Consider the following 18,773-nt stretch of genomic DNA (forward strand, 5'->3'; position numbering starts at 1 on the left):
GGCCAAAATGGCGGACGCCAGTTTTTTCAACTGTGGTGGAGACCACCCCCTCTACCATTACACACACACCCTTCCTTTTCCACATTGAGTCCTTCTCTAAAATAAGCCATTAGTCTTCTCACCCTCCCCTCCTTCCTCCTCTCTCTCAAGCTCAAAAAACCATCACAAATTCCTCTTCTAATCACCTCTCAAATCATGCTTAATCTTGTTGTAATTCATAAGTTCCCATTCAACCCCTTTCTATTATTACTAGATATGTATTGATTTTATGTAGATTCTTTACATTTTAAAATAAGGAAGCTCTTGGACTCAAGCTATGGAGGAAGGAGTGAAGACAACACAAGTGATGATGGAGCCAATTAATTGCAAACTAGTCAACAAATCACTTGGAAGGAGCTTCTTCATTGGTTGAATCTCCCTAATCAAGCTTCATTTGTACAAATTGCACTTGGATCTTAACCTCACTTCTAATCACTCTCTTTCCTATATAAAAAGGCCCACCCCCCTTTGTAATTTCAAGTCTCCCTCAGCCCGTTGAGTCTTTGTATCACTCATCATGAGCCCATAAATTTCATTCATTCACTCTATTCTTGCACATTCTAGAGTGCAAATTATTTTATGCTAGTAACCTCTACTCCTCTTACTTATGTTAATTAACACTAGAATGGTAACAGGACACTTATATGTCCTTGGACACTTTTGTGTCCTGTTAAGTGACCATTTTGCTTGAATTATTTGAAGAGTATAAAAATGAATTTCTAGGTGCTATATATCCACAAAGTTGCCTTATGAGCTGAAAAAAACTTAGCATTTTTTTTTGAGTATCGATCTCACCATTAACCTTACTCTTGCACAACATTTTTGAACCTAAACTGTGTCAAAAAACGGGTCCTGTTTTTGTCTTTTTTTCAATTTTGGCCTTCATAGTTCTCAACATGTTTTGATGCTTGTAGGGAGCTAAGTGTTAAAATTGAAAGTTATGACCAATTTACAAGAATTGCATAATCCTGTTTTTTGGCCAAAATTAGCACTTTTATGATTTTGTTGGTGGCTTTCTTGATATCCAAATTCAATTTTGATTGTGTAAGTGTAATGTATAACATAAAGCTAATCTTCCTTGAGTTTTGGGGGACCTAATATGCTATATAGCATAGTATATGATGATGGTTGAGTCTGGGGTCAAACAGGCTAAAAAGACATCCTACGCGTAGGATGTCATATGTGTGATTTTGCACTCCAAACTTAATTTTGAGCATACCACTGTGATCAGCACCCTAAGGAGAGTCTCTGGTTCAAATTTGGGACAATTCTGAGCAGTTAGACATACTACGCGTAGGATGTCTAAGGCATGATTTAGAGGCCAAATTCAAACTGTGGTCATAGCAGGGTGTTGTATAGCCTTAGGCAAGCCTCCTAGTCAAATTGGTCCAATTTGGAGTTGATTTGACTTAGGAATTCATCGGAATAGACATCAGGCTTTTGGAACAGATTCTTGATCATTTGACCAACCTATAGGTGTCATAATCAAACAATAAAAATAGCTGTGAGTTAAGCACATCAAGGGGAAGCTACAGTGCAAGTTTGAGCTGAAACAGAGCAAAAAGACATCCTACGCGTAGGATGTCTCTAGCTTGATTTAGGACTCCAAACCAACGTATGAGCACACCACTGTGATCAGGACAATAAGGAGAAGGTGGGGTGAAAATTTCAAGTCATTTTGAGCAAAAAGACATCCTACGCGTAGGATGTCTCAAGGCCATTTTTAGGTCCAAATAAAATTCTGAGCATACCATTGTGTTGTTGGACTTAAGGGGAGTCTCTAGACCAAATTTTGTTAAATTCTGAGCATATAGACATCCTACGCGTAGGATGTCTCTAGACCAGTTTTAGGGCCCAACTGTAATTTTGACCATACAGAAGTGTTCAGAGTGTCACAGAGATCCCAAATCTTCTTCCATTCTAAAGTGCATTTCACTGTTTTGGCCATAACTTTCACAAACGGTATCGGATTGGAAAAGTTTTTATATCAAAACGTAACGTGAGAGCAACTCTACAGATCTTAGAGCAAAACTTGAACTAAATGCATGCCAATGGCGACCATTTAGTTCAACTTTGAAAAAAACGTCGTTTGAGGCCTAAAATTTCATCCGGAAGTCGGGGGTGTCTAAAAGTGACAATTTGCGAGAATTGTGACGAAACGGTTGCGGTTTTGGACATAGTTTCGACTTTTCCCTAACCAAAGAACTAGAACACAGTGGACTAAGTCTACTTGAACCAAGAAAAAGCTCTTAAGCCCAAAAATCATGTCTACCCTAGATTCAAACGTAGCTTACACAAGCTTGAAGATCCCAATGATAGAGGAATATCCTTCCACAATGGATCTTACAAACTTGCAATTGATAAAGACCCATCTTGTTGAGAGATTTTGGATGATTGGTCATGAGAGTGAAGGACTATATAGATACATTGACGACAATGAGGTCAATCTTTATAGGTGTTCAGATCCATACCTAGAAGAGATAACGGATTACAAGCTCTTATATGTCTACACATACGGAGTCGAGTGTCAATGGAGATCTATAGTTTTCGACAAGTATGGATGAGAATACAAAGTTGTAGAAAATCCACAGACTGTACTAGAAAGAGGTGGATATTTGGTCAATGAAGGACCACAAATGCCTCCACCAAACACGAGAATTCCTATAGGAATTCCAAAAAGAGAGCCACCAGGATTCCCTTCAAGAGCGATAACGAGAGAAGGATTGGGAGAGTCTCTGGTTAGACTTGTAGACAATCGACGAGTTAGAACATCCCAAGTCCAGAAATGGGTAAACAGAAAATACTCTGGAGATAAAGATCCAAGAGATCACGTAGCGGCTTTTAGAAGAGTGATTAGAGTAGAGGAAGTTTCAGATTTTGCGACACAGTTTGCGGGTTTTGGATTGACTCTAGAAAATGATGCAGCTACATGGTTCGACTCGATGGAAAAAGGGGATTTTGAGACCCTAGATAAGCTGTTTGAGGAATTTATTGAAGAATTCTCGCCAAAAGGCATTGCTCACAACACGGTCTCGCAAATCCATAGATTCAAACAAAAAGAGAATGAATCAGTACGCAGAGCATCATTACGGCTCAAGAGATATGTTAAGCTCTGTCCGAGAGCGGAATTACCTACGCAAGCACGACTGATGCTGATCTTTATCCAGGGAATGAGAGATGAGGGCCTTCAAAAGGATCTGCATATGATAAGGAGGATGACGCTAAACGAGTTGATCAAAGAAGCTCTTTATCTAGTGGATAACTGTGAGGCATACAAAGAAAAGGACTTAAAGAGTCAAGGAGATGACACATCCTCTCAGCACAGTGTTTCACAGATAAGTGAGTCCATTGCCAAGCCAACGACACCTATTGATCAAGAAAAGCTTATCGACGACTTGGTCAAGAGGTTGATTCCTCTTGTAAGGTATGATTCAGGAGAGCCGAAGTGGTGTGAAATTGAGAGAAAATGGACGAACCATACGGGGGAAGAGTGCTATTATAGCATGGAAAATGCTAGGGAGAGGTATGTACAACCTGTTCCAGAAGCACCTACTCCACCTAGATACATTACGAGGAATGCGCCAGGACCAGTAGGAGTTTTAAGGCTACAGCTTGTCTTAGGACAACAACCTCCACTGTTGCCAGGTGCTAGAATGCAGGTAGACATGAGATACATGCCAATGATGGAAGCATCAAATAAACCAACGCCAATACTAGCTACAATGTGGTATAGCAACCAAAGTGTGTACTACCCTTCGGAGCAACAAAATGTGAGAGAAACATATGGAGTGGTGAGGCTGTTACAACCTCCACCTCCTGGGTTTCAGTCAAAAGAAAGAAGGTATGAAATGGACAAAAGGACATTGCGATTCATTGCAAATAGCGGCTTATTTAGGTCAAAGCTTGCTTATAACCAAGAGGAAATGCTAAAAGAATCTCCTCAACCAGAGACAGATTGTCACAAAAGTCATGACAACCACTTGGTCAAACAATGTCCTCATACGGAGATCACTGAAGTAAATGCCTATTGTCTTGAGTGTGGCATCACTCACTTGATGCCCGATTTCCCGAAAAACCCAAACCAAATCAGGAAAATCACGACAAATGTACTACGGAATATTTTTCAGCTCCCTGGTAGCTCAGAAAATGAAAATGTTGTACCAGTTCAAGTGGTTACAAGAGCACAAGCTCAAAAGAAAGCTGATGAGAATCTAGAGACAAAGAACACGGAAAGTGACATGAGTCCAAAGAAAGATGATGGACCAAAGACAGACGCACCCAGTCAAAAAACCAAGAGCAAACGAAATAGTTGGAAAGCTAGAAAGACTAGGATGAAAGCACGCAGGGAACGAGAGCAAAAATCCCTAACTAAGAAGCTTACGGAAGCTGAGGAGAAGATAAAACAACATGAGGAAAAGGAGGCACCTTCTCTTACACAGATGGTTAAACCTCTAGAAGAACCATCCACGGATGAAAAACCGATAAGTGCTAGTTCAGGAGGATCTGTGTTGGCAAAGAAGGTTAATGAGATATTAGATACCCTCTTGAAAGCCTATGATGTGAGGCTCAAAAACAACCAAACCCAAGAACACAGGTGGATGACATATCCCTATGTGGAACTATAAAAGCAAAGGTTTGAAGTGTGCCAGAAAATGATTCAAACAGCCCAAACTTTACTAGAACCACCAGTTGCAAAACCTGAGGACGTGATCCGTGTCATGCCTACACAAGTAATCCCACCAAACCAGGAACAAAAAGAGCTAGATTCTAGTCATGAGCACAGACCAAACCTCAAAGAACCAGCATTAGAACCAAGGATAGTATTGAATACCACGGATAACTCTTCCGAGGGATTTCAACAAGCTATACGTGACGATTGTAAAGAGATAAATGGTCTTGACAAATTGTGGAAACAAGTCAGAGAGGCCAATGAAGTCGATGACCTAAGAAGACGAGTAGACAAAATTGGTGATGAACGAGGAGTGTTTCTACCACCAATAGAGGAATTTGAGATTAGATCTCAAATGAATCTAGACGTGTGATCGTATTGGGGCGACAAAGGATCTGTACAATCTATGGATAGTCAACCCCATTCGTTAAGAACACTACCGTCCTACATGGGAGAGTACGAGACCAAGTTAGATGTGGTTGCAATCCCATCACAGAGACTGTCTCCCAACAAGGCCATCGATTCAAAAGGGCTAGTAGATATTCTATCTACCCTAGTCACCTGTACAATAATGTTAGCCGAGTTGCTCAGAATAAGACCAAACATGTGGGCTAATGTGGGTAAATGTCTAGAGAAATTTGGTGTCAAAACCCCAATGACTCAAATCGAGGAAGGCATCAAAGAGCTTGAAATGCCTCAACTAAATACTAGGCCAATGCCATTAAACAAGGTAGGCGAGTATTACGAGGGAGAAGAGGGAAACACCACCCTTCTTGTGGAATTCAATACTTTAAAAACCATGGCAATCCTTGACAGTGGAGCTGGTGTGGCCATTGCAACCAAAGAGGTTTGGAAAAAATGGGGAAAAACTGCCTTGATATCCACACGAATGACCCTGCAGCTTGCGGACGGACACAAGGAAAAGCCCCTAGGACTGCTAGAAAAAGTACTTGCTACTTCTTGTGGCATTGAATATGAACACACTTTTGTTGTTGTTGACTTTGGCAAGAAGAACAACTATGACATCATTCTGGGAAGACCATTCATGCGACAATTGAAAATGGTCCAAGATTGGGGTTATGACCATATATACCTGAGACATATGGAAACCGTAACAAAGATAAACTTGAGGTACCATAGCTATAGGGATGTGACGAGAACACCGGCTGAGGAGTTTGATTCCGCCACAGTAGTAGGATCAGAACTTCCAGCTTGGTTAGGTAAGCCTAAAGACCTGTGGATGTGTGGAGCTTCACAATGTGGTAGCTTGAAACGTGAGGAATGTATCCTAGAGCGGGTTATAGAGGATATGGACTACATCCTAGACCATTTCCTGAAGAAGAGTTAGAGCCTTTCGGATGGGAACACATCTTGGCTACTCTGAACGTGTGCGTCGTGGATGATGCTCCCACAACAAAGTTTTGTGATGAAAATGGCTATGATGTCGTTCCTTATTTTGCAGTGAGTGCAATCCTGGAAAATGAAGAGGTCCAGACATCAACAATCTCTCGAAATAAGGAGCAAACAAAGAAATGTGGAGAATCAAAAGATGAAGAAGACGACGAGTTCTATGACTCTGTAGAACACTTCGATCTTCAAGAAGATCAACGACCCGGGAATCAATGTCATCGCTACACGAATAAAGTGCATCAAGAGAGGATTCCAAAGTCCTCGGTGAAGACACAGCCACCACAAGCATCCTCATAGAGGGCTCCTAATAAGGATGCAAAGACTCAGCTAGGAGGAATACGACCAGAGCAACGAGCTAGCAATGCTCTAATCAATGGACTAGAAAAGTCCTCCAAGAAACTACCACCCACGAGCAAACAGACAGTAACTTTCCACTACCAGCCAAAAAATCAAGGGAAAGGATAGTAGTGATAGTGATGAATCTTACGACATCCCCTATCATCAACTCAGGCCATCACTATCACCAACCCCTTCATCAACAACCATGATAGGTCAAAAGAACAGGACAACAAGTCAAAGCCAAAAAGCTCGACAAATCTGGATACCAAAAAGCCAGATCGGCCAAAAACAAATATGGATCAAGAAGACAAAGATCTCTAATGACAAATCACAAGATCCAACACCAAAACAAAAACAAGGAAAGCGTGCACGAACGGGTAAGAATATCACAAAATTGCAAGCTTTCACAACTCAGGTTTGGGCCCCAATGAAGTTGATTCAAGCACAAAAAAGTCAAGAATTCATTTGGATTCCAAAACAACCACAGTATCAACTTTCAAAGCCTAAATCCCGTCCCCAACCAAGAGTACAAGGGCTGAAGCAAAGACCACTGTCGACTCACACAACAAAAAGGTGGATCCCAAAGAAGTCTCTTCAAACACAAACGAAGCACAGGCAAGTATGGGTTCCCAAACGAGAGCCAGCAACAAAACAGCCAATAATTGCAAAGAAATGGGTCCCAAAGAAGAACAACAAAACTGCTGTCAGTGGATCGCCTCTTGAATTCTTCCAATTCTTCCTACCATTACAGTATAGTTAGAAGAGAGCAAGTCGCTTCAATCAAGCAACGATACAGGAGCTTCAAAGACCATTACATTGCTTAGAATAGGAAGCCTCGCCAACAAATGCCAATAAGCAAATTGCTTATACCCACATCTTGCACAACATAAATCTTTTCCATACATTGACTGTGTATGCATAATAGGGCTACATTACAAGGCCTGCGTAGGCACAACTTTTAATTGCCCAAGCACAACACATACCCTTTGCGATACCCTGTCATAAAGGATGACTCCAAATAGGAAGGGGGGAGGCATTCTGAATGCGGACCTAACATTATGACTATTAGAGGGCAATGTTTTGTGAGATGCATTGAATTTTTGCATTTTATTGTGATAATGTTTTTTGACGAAAGTTAGAGTTATACCCTCATAGTAGTGTTACAGAGGAGTATGGGGACAAAATCCATATATGAGCCCCTAGGGACATGTGTATAGTGTACATAGCATTTAGATTTCTATTTGAATGATTTTTCTTTTGTTAAGTTTTTTCTAAGATTTTCTTTGTTTATTATTAAGAAAAAAAAATTCCATAATCCACATGAAGAAAAGACTGACGAGAGGCCTGAGCACTACAAAGAGAAGAAAGTACAGGAAAACAATGAAACTTCACGAAGTATGTCTCAGCAGCCACTACAATAGCCGAAGAACTTGTCACAAAGCAGTGTCATCATGCAACCGACAAGTCATACAAGTCAGAGTCGAGTAGCTAAGCCACAAAATGAGTGAGGTGTTAGTCCCAAAGCTTCAAGTAATATTCTTTGTTGTCTAAGAGTCTTAGCTATTCTAGGTACTGCTCAAGCTGGAAGAGTTGAGCATATTTACGTTGTGTCGCTCATGCTGGTATAAGTAAGCAAAAGAGTTGAAGTCTAAGTACTTACGTCTGGGAAGTGAAGGAGAAGGTCCAAAGGACACTCACGTACTGCGCACAGTGAGATATGAGTGGAGAAACTTCTACGTCGACAACCCTTCTTGGAAAGGTGGAAGCTATTGAGACATCTTTTGTTGTCACATGTGCTACATTTATTCCTCAAAACACCCATCATCTCCTTCTTTCACATTGCATGCTTTTGTTGACAAATTTCTCATATGCATAGAGAGTGTCCCATTATTGGCATTTGCATCAGGCACTCTTTCCATGTTTCACCCAAGCACTCACCTTTCATGAACATGTACTTCACGTTCAACTGCTCAACTCCAATAAGAGTGTATACCAAAGGCATCTTTTTCCCACCGGGTTTTTTCCCTTTGGCCATCCAGGTTTTAGACCCTAATCTAAAGACACCTATCACCATCCTCTTATACATATTCTTTCTACATCAACAATAAGGACATGCTACTCAAATCAATTGACAGATGAATTGGAGCACCAATTTCAGATCATAGCATACTTCTCCTCAATGGCGAGTCGAAGAATGGCCTACAATGACAAAGCTGCAGACAATACTAACAACATGATTGCACAAGAACAAGGAAGTCCCCAATGAAGAGGAGCAGACATAAAAGTAATCCGAGGATCTCAAAATATGAATGGTTATGATGATAGATGTTCTCTCTAATGGATCATAGTTCTTGCTATGGTTCGACAAAGTTACAAGCAGTGCAACAGATGAAGACGAAACGACAGCAAAGACCACATCGCCATCGACAATCAAGTCATGTCGGGGACGACATGAACGCGGAAGGGGGTAATGTTGACCGTTGGGTCAACAACACAACATAACTCAAGTTTCGTGCCAAAGTCTTATCTTTTGTGAGTAATAAAATGCTGCGGATTATGGCTATAAACGTCATTTGTAATGAGTAGTTATTCTAGTTTCAGAAGCCGGGGTGCAATGGCACTTCCAGATTGTAAATACAAAGCCATTTGACCCTGTCAACCCCATTTTTGGTTAAACCTAAGGTAGCCTTAGTATATAAGGTACCTAGGTCATTTTGTAAAAAGAATTTTAATCATAATATAAACTTTAGCGCTGTCGTCTACTGTGTGTGAGAGAGAAAGAGAGTGAGCGTGAGCTTTATCCTCGCGCTACGCCTGGCTCGCTCAACACATTGGAGATCCGACTGCACCATTGTTGTAGGCTCGAGGAGAGCTACGCAACAACGCCAAGCATTCCACGCGAGACGAAGTGCACACGTCGACGCATCTACGAGCTATTTTTGGCCGTAAGTGTAGCAAACGATGTCTGTTTTCTGCATGCTAGCAGTCTATACAATCGTGGCGACATAAGCTATACATAGGTACTCATAAATTTCAGTTTTGGGCACTTTCAAAATTCAGCTCTGTCATCCTATGCGTTTTCTGTAGATGGGTTTAGAGTGAGCGTTTTGAGTGTAGAAGCCTGGCGACAGGTGTATCCTAGTGAGGGGATGGTGTTCCTTAAGTTTCATATGAATCTGGCATGATTAGGTGAGTTACCTTCTGTATGTGGCTAGGTGGTGTAGTTGAGAGCAGTGAGGTTCTTGATTGTGGTATAGTTGGCCTTCCAGAGTGTTGTATATGTAGGATGGTCTCAGCGGGACAAGCTAAAGAGATTTCCTCCGTGTGCCTATCGTGTCCTCTGTGTCCTCGATTGACATTATGTTGATCTAGGTAGTGTTTGCATGCACTTCATGGGTGTGTGAGTCGCTCCCCGTCCAACAGTCTGTATCGAGAGTCTGAGTACCACACACTACTAGAGTGCTCAGCTTTTGATCACATCCGAACTTGCTTCTCTCACATTTTCAGCCATAACTTAGACCTACACACTTTCCTCTCCTAGCCAAAGTGTGGGCTCTCCATTGCGACTCTCATCACTACAATTTTGAAGCATCGAGAGTCACTCAGCAGCCATACACATACTACATCACATGTAACTTTGGTCCCATAGGTCATATTTGACCTCCGAGGACGATAATAAAATCTATCTATCTATCTATCTCTCTCTCTCTCTTTGTCTGAGGCTCTCTCTCAGTAGTATCACTTAGGTCTGAGTAATCGCGGTTGGCAGATAACACCGCCCGTAAGCCCACGATATGTCAAAGTAGCACCGATAGCGGGAGGGGACAATAACAATGCTATCTCTCTCTCTCTCTCTCTCTCTCTCTCTCTCTCTCTCTCTCTCTCTCTGACACCTATGCACAGAGCTAACGCACCCGAAGCATTGCGGGATGATTGAGCTCATGACACATGTAAGGGGGGGGGGGGGGGGGGGGGATTCCCTCCCCCATTATCCTTAGTATAGATACCCCTCTAAATTGGGAAAATACCCAAAATACCCCTCAAATTTAAAAAAATCCCAAAATACCCTTGTATCTATTTTGGTTGGATTGTTCATGATTTTCTAATCTTTATTCTTTTTTGACAATTGAGATTCGTTTCTTGAGTGCTTAGCATGCAATTTTTCATAGATTACCTCACAAAAAAGGGAAATTTTGTCTAAAACTAATGAAGGTATTCATCTTTAAACCCTACTCTCTTAGCATTTATTTAATATAACATTTTATTTCATCTCTCTCTCTCTCTCTCTCTCTCTCTCTGTGTGTGTGTGTGTGTGTGTGTGTGTGTGTGTGTGTGTGGAACAGGCAGCCAGGCCGTTCAATATAACATTTCATTTCACTTCTCCCTCTCTTACTTCTCTCTCTCTCTCTCTCTCTCTCTGTCTCTCTCTCTCTACCAAGGCCGCTTCTCTCTCTGTCTTTCACCATGCAGCCAAAGCGCAGGGAACATAGGCCGCAGGATTCTCTTGTTTTGACGTGTGGCAAGGATAGGGGACCGGTTGGGAACGTCCATAAGTGGAGGTCAAGGGGGCCTCCAAAGTTGCTATTGATAGCCCCCGGGCCCGTACTGTTACGAGACTGGGCACCCTCCTGTTGTAGTAGTTAGCTGCAATTGGGATAGCTGGCGTAATGGTTAATTATGTGCTGTCTATTTATTTTCTAATTGAGTTGATGATGGATTTTGTAGAGTGGAATGCGGGGAGTTGGTGACGAGCCGTCGGCAATTACTCTTGGCCATTTTATATTTGCACAGTAGTTTAGAATCTCATTTCAATAAGACACTATGGCTCTATAAATAATTGTAGTGGGAACTCCCCTTACGGGTCATGGAAGAACTAATGAACTTCACTCGTTTACAAAAGAGAAAGGCTTAAATCTAGCCCCAAACTCCACGGCACCTCTCTTGTGGAGTTGGTATTGAATATATTATTTTGAGTTTAAGGTGCCAAAAATTGAGGCCCCTCTTTTTACAAGTATGGACAAGCTTAAAACTCGAGTTTGAAGGGCCTCAAGGATTTACCCCAACAATTCACAAAACCCTCATCCATTAGAAGGAATTGGGATTTATTAGTCGTTGACGATATTTGGTTCTCCCGGCTTGTCGATAATCTTTCAGAGAAACTGACCCTTGCATCCGACAGGTTCTAGTGGACGAGCTACATCAAATTCAGTATGGGAGTCATGTCGCCCAAGGCTTACAACCTTCTTTTTTGTCTTCTACAAGCGGGTACTCCTTTCTTTGCTCGTTATCAACTTTCATGCAAGTTATTTTCGTGCATTGAAAGGGAAAGGTGTCAATGAAAAGTGCTTCCAAAAAAAAAAAGCAATGGTCATAAAGTGATTGAACATTGGAAGCAGCGTTTTAATTTAAATCTATGGTATAACTTACAATCTCAAAGCTGTATCAAACCCTTTCAACTTAAAGCCTTGTGGAATAACTAATAAGTTCACAAAGACCTTTGCTTTTTCCCTTAAGGCTATAAGCCATGGAATTTAAACCCTTTTCCCACATACAAGGAAAACTTCTCTTGGTCGGTGATTTTGAGAAGTCCCACCAAAAACTTCTCAAGCTCGACAAAACCTCAAATTCCACGTTCTTTAAAAAAAAGAAAAAAAGAAACTATTTAGGCAAACATACCATGCCACAACAAAGCCTCTCCCATCACTTGACAACACGACTTACTCTTGATTTTTTGAGGAAGAGTATCTCTATGCATCGAAGACCTCCCAACGGAAGGAAGCAGTAAGCATCCGCTCTTTTACAAAGGAACATGGCGAACCGGCCGCGACCACAACTCAATGAGAAGGTATCTCTCTTTCCATGTAATGGCGAGACAAACCACACCAATAAGTTCTCTCTGCTATTGTCATACACCGCTCCAAGTAACTCTATGCCTCTTGAGTCTTATTTGAACATGGCCACCAAGTTGACAAGTCAGTAGGATATTGGTTTGCGAATGGAACTTAGAGTCAAATGATGATGTCATAGTCATGCCGGGCCAATGATCACCTCAATACGAGTCTACATATCAAATAAATTGATAAGTATTTATTCTAACGTTATTTTTTTATTTTTTTTCAAAGACCTACTTTGAATTTTTCAAGGGTTATCAATTTATGGTTTTTACGTCAAAAATCTAAGCATCTTCTTACCATTGTCCGTACCATTTCTCTCCCTACACCCTTGGAAACTATCCACTCTATAAGTCGCCAGATTGGATTTGTTTTGGTCATATGACATGCCGAGTTTGTGTTTCTGAATATGATTGTTCATTTTTTTGTAGCTAAGCATTGATGATTCCACGTTACTAATGAAGGCACAAAAGTCACTTTTAGTTTTAATGTTGACAAACCCCAAAAGCAATCTCTCTCCAATGCAGATGAGTCAAGCATTCTTAACTTCCAAACAAATAAACTCAAGATAAGTATCTGCTTTGCAATCATTTACACTCTTATCAAAAACCCAAATGACAAGTTATTGACGTGTGATAAATTTACATCACTGAATTATTTGCTACTTATGTGCTAACATCATTTGAATATAGAAACATGTCTATATAACAAATACACCAATTTCTTCATAATAGCACTTATTTGATAGCAAAGTGAAGCTTAACAAGTTGCTATGGTATTGCATATCTTGTAGCTTTGGGCTTAGTGGCCCTAGCAGGTACTAAATTCTTGGTAAAGTTTTCTTTTCAGATAATCACACTTGTGGCCACCTTGTGTGCCACCTTCTATGGTTGTAATGCAGGATATACTAGGCATGAGGACTCTTAAGATCTTGTGCATTCTCCATGTCCTTAGCTCATGCTTGGATACTAACTCTACTTTGGATCATGGTGTTTATCTCAACAAGAGCCTAACCTTGTAATGTATTTTTGTAGTTAATTACCTTCACACAGGCATATTTACAATACTTTTCACATTAGTCTTTTAAGACCTTTCAAAGGAACCCTACCTACACACCACATTTATGAAGACCCACCTTCACTTGTAGACCAAGAAGAAAAACTCATCCCTGACAAAATAGTTGATCATGAGACCACCACTACGCGCACTAGAATAGTTTATAACCATTACCTTTTGACTTTCAAGGGACACCCTTGAGAGGATGCCAAATGGATGCCTGAAATGGTTTTTCACAACTTCCCCTATCTTCTTCACAGTTTTCATCACTCACGGTCCAGTTGATTTCTCTATTGAGCAACTGAGGATGATTATGTATTTAATATATTATTTTGAGTTTAAGGTTCCAAAAATTGAGGCCTACGTTAAACTCAAAATAATATATTAAATACCTTAAACTCAAAATAATATATTAAATAATATATTTGATTTTGTGTTTCCCTGTGTGCGGTAGGATTTACACGATAAGGTGCTCTACAAGGAGTTTCACTACCCGGTATGATGTCAATTTTGTGGTCTTCGGGGCATGATGGTAGAATTCCAGGTGGCAGATCATGCATGAAACAATCTTTAAATTGTGAAAGAAATTCATCGTGTGTGGAATGACGTGAAGTTTCATTTTCAGTAGAAATTTGATTTACCAATACTAGATATGTTTTCCCCTGTTTTCGAATTGCTCGTTTGGCTTGAGTGTGAGAGAGAAGTGGAAATTTTTGTTGTGCCAGTGTTGCTTGGATGGAGAAAGTTTTATTATGATGAGTGAGAGACATTGTATGTGTTTTATAATTAATCAATGGGTCAAATTCATGACGAAATTGCATTCCCAAAATCATATCAAGACCATGCAATGGTGCTACCAAAAATGTACGTGCTTGTGTGAATTCACCAATGCAAACTTCAACAGTGACTTGAGTTTTAAAATTAAAACGTTGATTATTAAAAACAGTTTTGACCTTATGAGGTGATGAAATTTCAGAGAGTGATAGTTGCTGTGCCAATCGTGTGGAAATGAAATCATGGCTACTACCATCATCTAGCAGAATGGTGACATTTTCACCCTTAACAGTGCCTTGCACTTTAAACAAAGTGTGAGGAGATATAGGAGTACCTGAGGATGGGTTATCATCGTTATCATAATTAGGATCATATCCCTCACCGTAGTTAACTTCCACTTCGTTGTCGTCATGTATAGCATCTTCGATGAGGTTAAGAGTAGCTCCATTGGGGCGATTTTTGTTGAAGGGTTTTTTATTTGAATTTCTGTTGACTCCATTGGAATGGCTATTGGATTGACCATTGCCCTTAGCATGACCATTGGGCACTTGTCTGCATAGTGACCATATTGAAAGCATTTAAAACACTTCACCTTTTTGTTACCATTAGAATTTGGAGGAGAAGGCTGGTTGAAAGGATGTGGGTTGCCTCGTTGCTGAGTGTTGTTGTGGTTGTTGATCGTATGAGGTTGAGCAGTGGTAGGAGGATTGTCAAATCTTCGTCTTTTGAAAAAGGTACGGCTTTGGTGTTTGCTTCTGTCAAAGTTAGGAGAAAAAGGAGGTCTCTTGTTGCGGTTAGTGTTAGCAGGTTGATCAGTGTGAGAGGAACGTCCACCTTTCTTCTTTTCTGCGTTGAGAGCCAAGTTAATGGCCTTTGACAGAGAATCTGGTTTGAACATATCTACCTCAGCACTAATTTGTAGTTCCAAGCCTGATATGTACTTTAGCTCCAATTTCCTACGACTAACATGTTCAATAGCTTGCAATTGAATTAGACAATTCCAAAAATGGTCAGTGTAACCCTATACATCTTCATTTCTACCCTGTCGAATTAAATCCCATTGACGTCGTGCTTTAGCTTTGTACTGTGTGGGCAAAAATTGGGGTAAAAACACTTTTTTAAATGCATTCCATGTGCGTGGTCTTCTTCCATGTTGTTTTGTGGCGTTCCACAACAATGCAGCGCTGCTAGTGAGATGATTGGATGCACACTTTACCATTTCACGCTCGGGAAAGTCTTCATCATGAAAATAGTCATCTAGTTGACTAGCCCATGCTAGAACCGTGCTAGCATCTTTAGTGCCATCAAAATCTTTGAAAGTGAAGGCTTTTCTGCTAGTTTTCTTTTTCTTGGGTTCCGGTGCAGATTCGGTGCGTGCAGAATGCAATAATTTATCTTCAAGTTCTTGCCTTCGCATGAGTTCATATGTGAGTGACTGCTGACTGCTGCAAATTTTGAAGTTGCTCTGCAATCGTGGGAGCATGAGGAAGATGTGCCATGATTGCGCGCTTTCCTTTTTTTCTTTTTTTTTGTATTTAATAAATAATTAAATGGTAATGCTTTAAAAAGAAAGCTATTTGGTGATATTCACAGATGCAATATACATAATAAAATAAAATAAATAACAGAAATGTAATGTACTTAGCTGAGAAAGAGCGGTGGCATCCAGTCCAGAATGGCGATGCGCTAGGAAATTGCCAGAGAGTATATAGTCCTACGGTGCATCACCGAGCCAGTTGAATTTGTAGAGTCCTGTCTCCCTTACCCCCAAAATAATACGCTGATTATTTTACGATATGGTCACTTCCTGATTTGTGCTCTGTGTCGTGGAGGATGGTCATTTAATTACACCCGGCCTTTGATCGCCTCCTGTTCCGAACTTGAGATGCGAGTGATTCAATTTGGCTCTGGTCAATTCGCCAACTTTGACTGTGCAATGGCCGAGTAATGATGATGTATAGGTGCCCTTCAAGAATGTCGGAATTTTTTTTTTAATTTAAAAACTTGGGGGCTTTTGGTGGTGGGCTGCCGAGTAGAACAGTGGGTGGCCAATTTAGAAAGGGAATGCTTTGAGGATTTTGAGCAAAGCCTTGGAGGGTAAGTTTTTTTTTTCTTTTTTTGTTTTGTAAAGGTTTGGGTATTGGGCGGCCGGACAATTGTAGGCCACTGTTAATTTTTTAGAGGGTGTGTGGGAAGGCCTTCAAAAAGCCTTGCACGGCGAACTGAGAAGTTGCGGGCAGCGCGCTGCGTGGAATTTGGCTCAGAGCGTCGTGCAGAGCAGGTCTCGGACCGCAAGGGGGTCATGGCCTTAACCCAACAGGCATAGGCGATGGCAATTGAGGCGGTTGCAATCATTTTCATGCAAGTCGACTTCTCGACTTAGGGGTCCTTCCCACGGCCGAAAACTTCAAGCTAAACTTGCTGCTAGGCAGCCCTTCCCACAACAGAATTGAACCGGTGGAGTTTGGGGATGAGGAAGCTCAAGGCAAGGCAAATTACCAAACTTGAAAATTGCCAATCGTTCGAAGCCAAAACCGTTCAATTCTCCAAGCTTTTTAATTTCTTCTTGCCGATTTCTTTTGAATTGTGGTCGACATAGCTGTCTTTGATCCTTGATCAGATTCTACAATTCCTTCCTACTTTCTTCTTGCCTTCATAGTGCGCAAGGATTAAGTATTAAAATTGAAAGTGAATTCTCGACATACCATCGTTTGGGTCGTTATGAAGCCGAGTTGGGAATCAGTCGTTGGATAGCCACCAATTAACAGGCGAGTTTTTCTTCTGCAATTTTGATCAATTATACTTTGAATTTTTTCACGAGTCCTTGAATTGCAAAATCGTTAAATTGCAATTGGGATTTTGTCGATTAGAGGAACTCCTTCTTAAAACATGAAATCTGGTGCCGATTTATCCTCGAACCTGATGCTCTAATACCACTAATGGGAGAAGAGGGGGAGATCGACCGCTTAAAATATTCAACCCAAGCTTTCAAGCAATCACCATCAAACTGTCCACCTCTTCTTCCAATTTCCAAGCACACACACACACCCAGACTATGACACACACACACACACAGTAAACATAGAATTGACATAGACAAACTTGTAAGAGATGTGTAAGAGATCGAGACTAGATTAGAGAGTACACAGCAAATAACCATAGCTTAAGAGAGTAGAGAAGAGAATCTGCAAGAGAAAGGCCTAAATCTAGCCCCAAACTCCACGGTACCTCTCTTGTGGAGTTGGTATTTAATATATTACTTTGAGTTTAAGGTGCCAAAAATTGAGGCCCCTCTTTTACAACCACTTAACTTTTGCAAATGAGTGAAGCTCATTAGTTCTTGCATGACCCATAAGGGGAGTTCCCACTACAACTATTTATAGAGCCATAGTGGCTTATTGAAATGATGTTCTAAGATACTGTGAAAATATAAAATAGCCAAGAGTAATTGCCGTTGCCTCTTCGTCAACTCCCCGCATTCCACTCTACAAAATCATCATCAATTCAATTAGAAAAATAAATAGACAGTACATAATTAACCATTACACCCAGCTATACCAATTGCAGCTAACCACTACAACAGGAGGATGCCCAGTCTCGTAACATCCCTCCCACCAGGGATAGCAACTGTCCTCAGTTGCTCAATAGAGAAATCAATTGGACCGTGAGTGATGGAAACTGTGAAGAAGGTCGGGAAAGTTGTGAAAAAACTTTTCAGGCATCCATTTGGCATCCTCTCAAGGGTGGCCCTTGAAAGTCAAAAGGTAACGGTTATAAACCATTCAGTGCGTGTAGTGGTGGTCTCATGGTCAACTATTTTATCAGGGATGAGTTGCTCTTCTTGGTCTACAAGTGAAGGTGGGTCTTCATAAATATGGTGTGTAGGTAGGGGTCCTCGAAATGGGCGTAAAAGACTAATGTGAAAGGCATTGTAAATGTGCCAATGTGCAGGTAGGTCTAAACGAAAAGAAACATCATTAATGACAACTGAAATTTTGAAAGGTACATAAAAACGAGGAGCAAGCTTCACAAAGACATTAGTATCAACACTTTTGATCCTTCATTTTTGGATGCGAAGTAAAACATGATCACCTTCTTTGAATTGGTGTGCCTTGCGATGCTTGTTAGCATGCTTGGTGTAAAGTTCTTGTGAGTGTTTAATGGCAGAATGCACACTTGCATAAATATCATGAAAGGCAGTAGTGAAATCATCAGCGGCATGCACAACATTAGAAAGACATGAAGCAAGAGTAGGAAGTGAGTGACCATATACAATTTCAAAGGGATATTTACCCGTGGCAGTGTGAATGGTGTTGTTGTATGCAAATTGCAAAATATGTAGGTAGTCATCCCATTTCTTAGGTTGAGAAGAAACATAAGCCTTCAACAAGTCAATAATAGTGCGGTTGGTGACTTCGGTTTGACCATTAGATTCAGGATGAAATGCAGAGGTGAAGTCAAGTGTAGTGCCAAGATTTTCAAATACATTAGTCCAAAAAGCACTACAAAATTTTGAGTCTCAATCAGAAATAATCACTTCAGGCAAACCATGATGTGGAAAAACAGTCTTCAGAAACAAAAGTGCAGCTTGATGT

At 40.8% G+C, this 18,773-nt stretch overlaps 1 pseudogene; it reads left to right on the forward strand.

Moving 5' to 3' along the window:
- LOC147419951 (DEAD-box ATP-dependent RNA helicase 20-like) overlaps positions 1-18,773 on the forward strand; it is a 237,328-nt pseudogene that overhangs the window by 116,585 nt on the left and 101,970 nt on the right.

This window comes from Adiantum capillus-veneris, chromosome 29, assembly GCF_014529385.1.
Source record: "Adiantum capillus-veneris isolate H3 chromosome 29, ASM1452938v2, whole genome shotgun sequence".
In the NCBI taxonomy this organism is placed as follows: Eukaryota; Viridiplantae; Streptophyta; class Polypodiopsida; order Polypodiales; family Pteridaceae; genus Adiantum; species Adiantum capillus-veneris.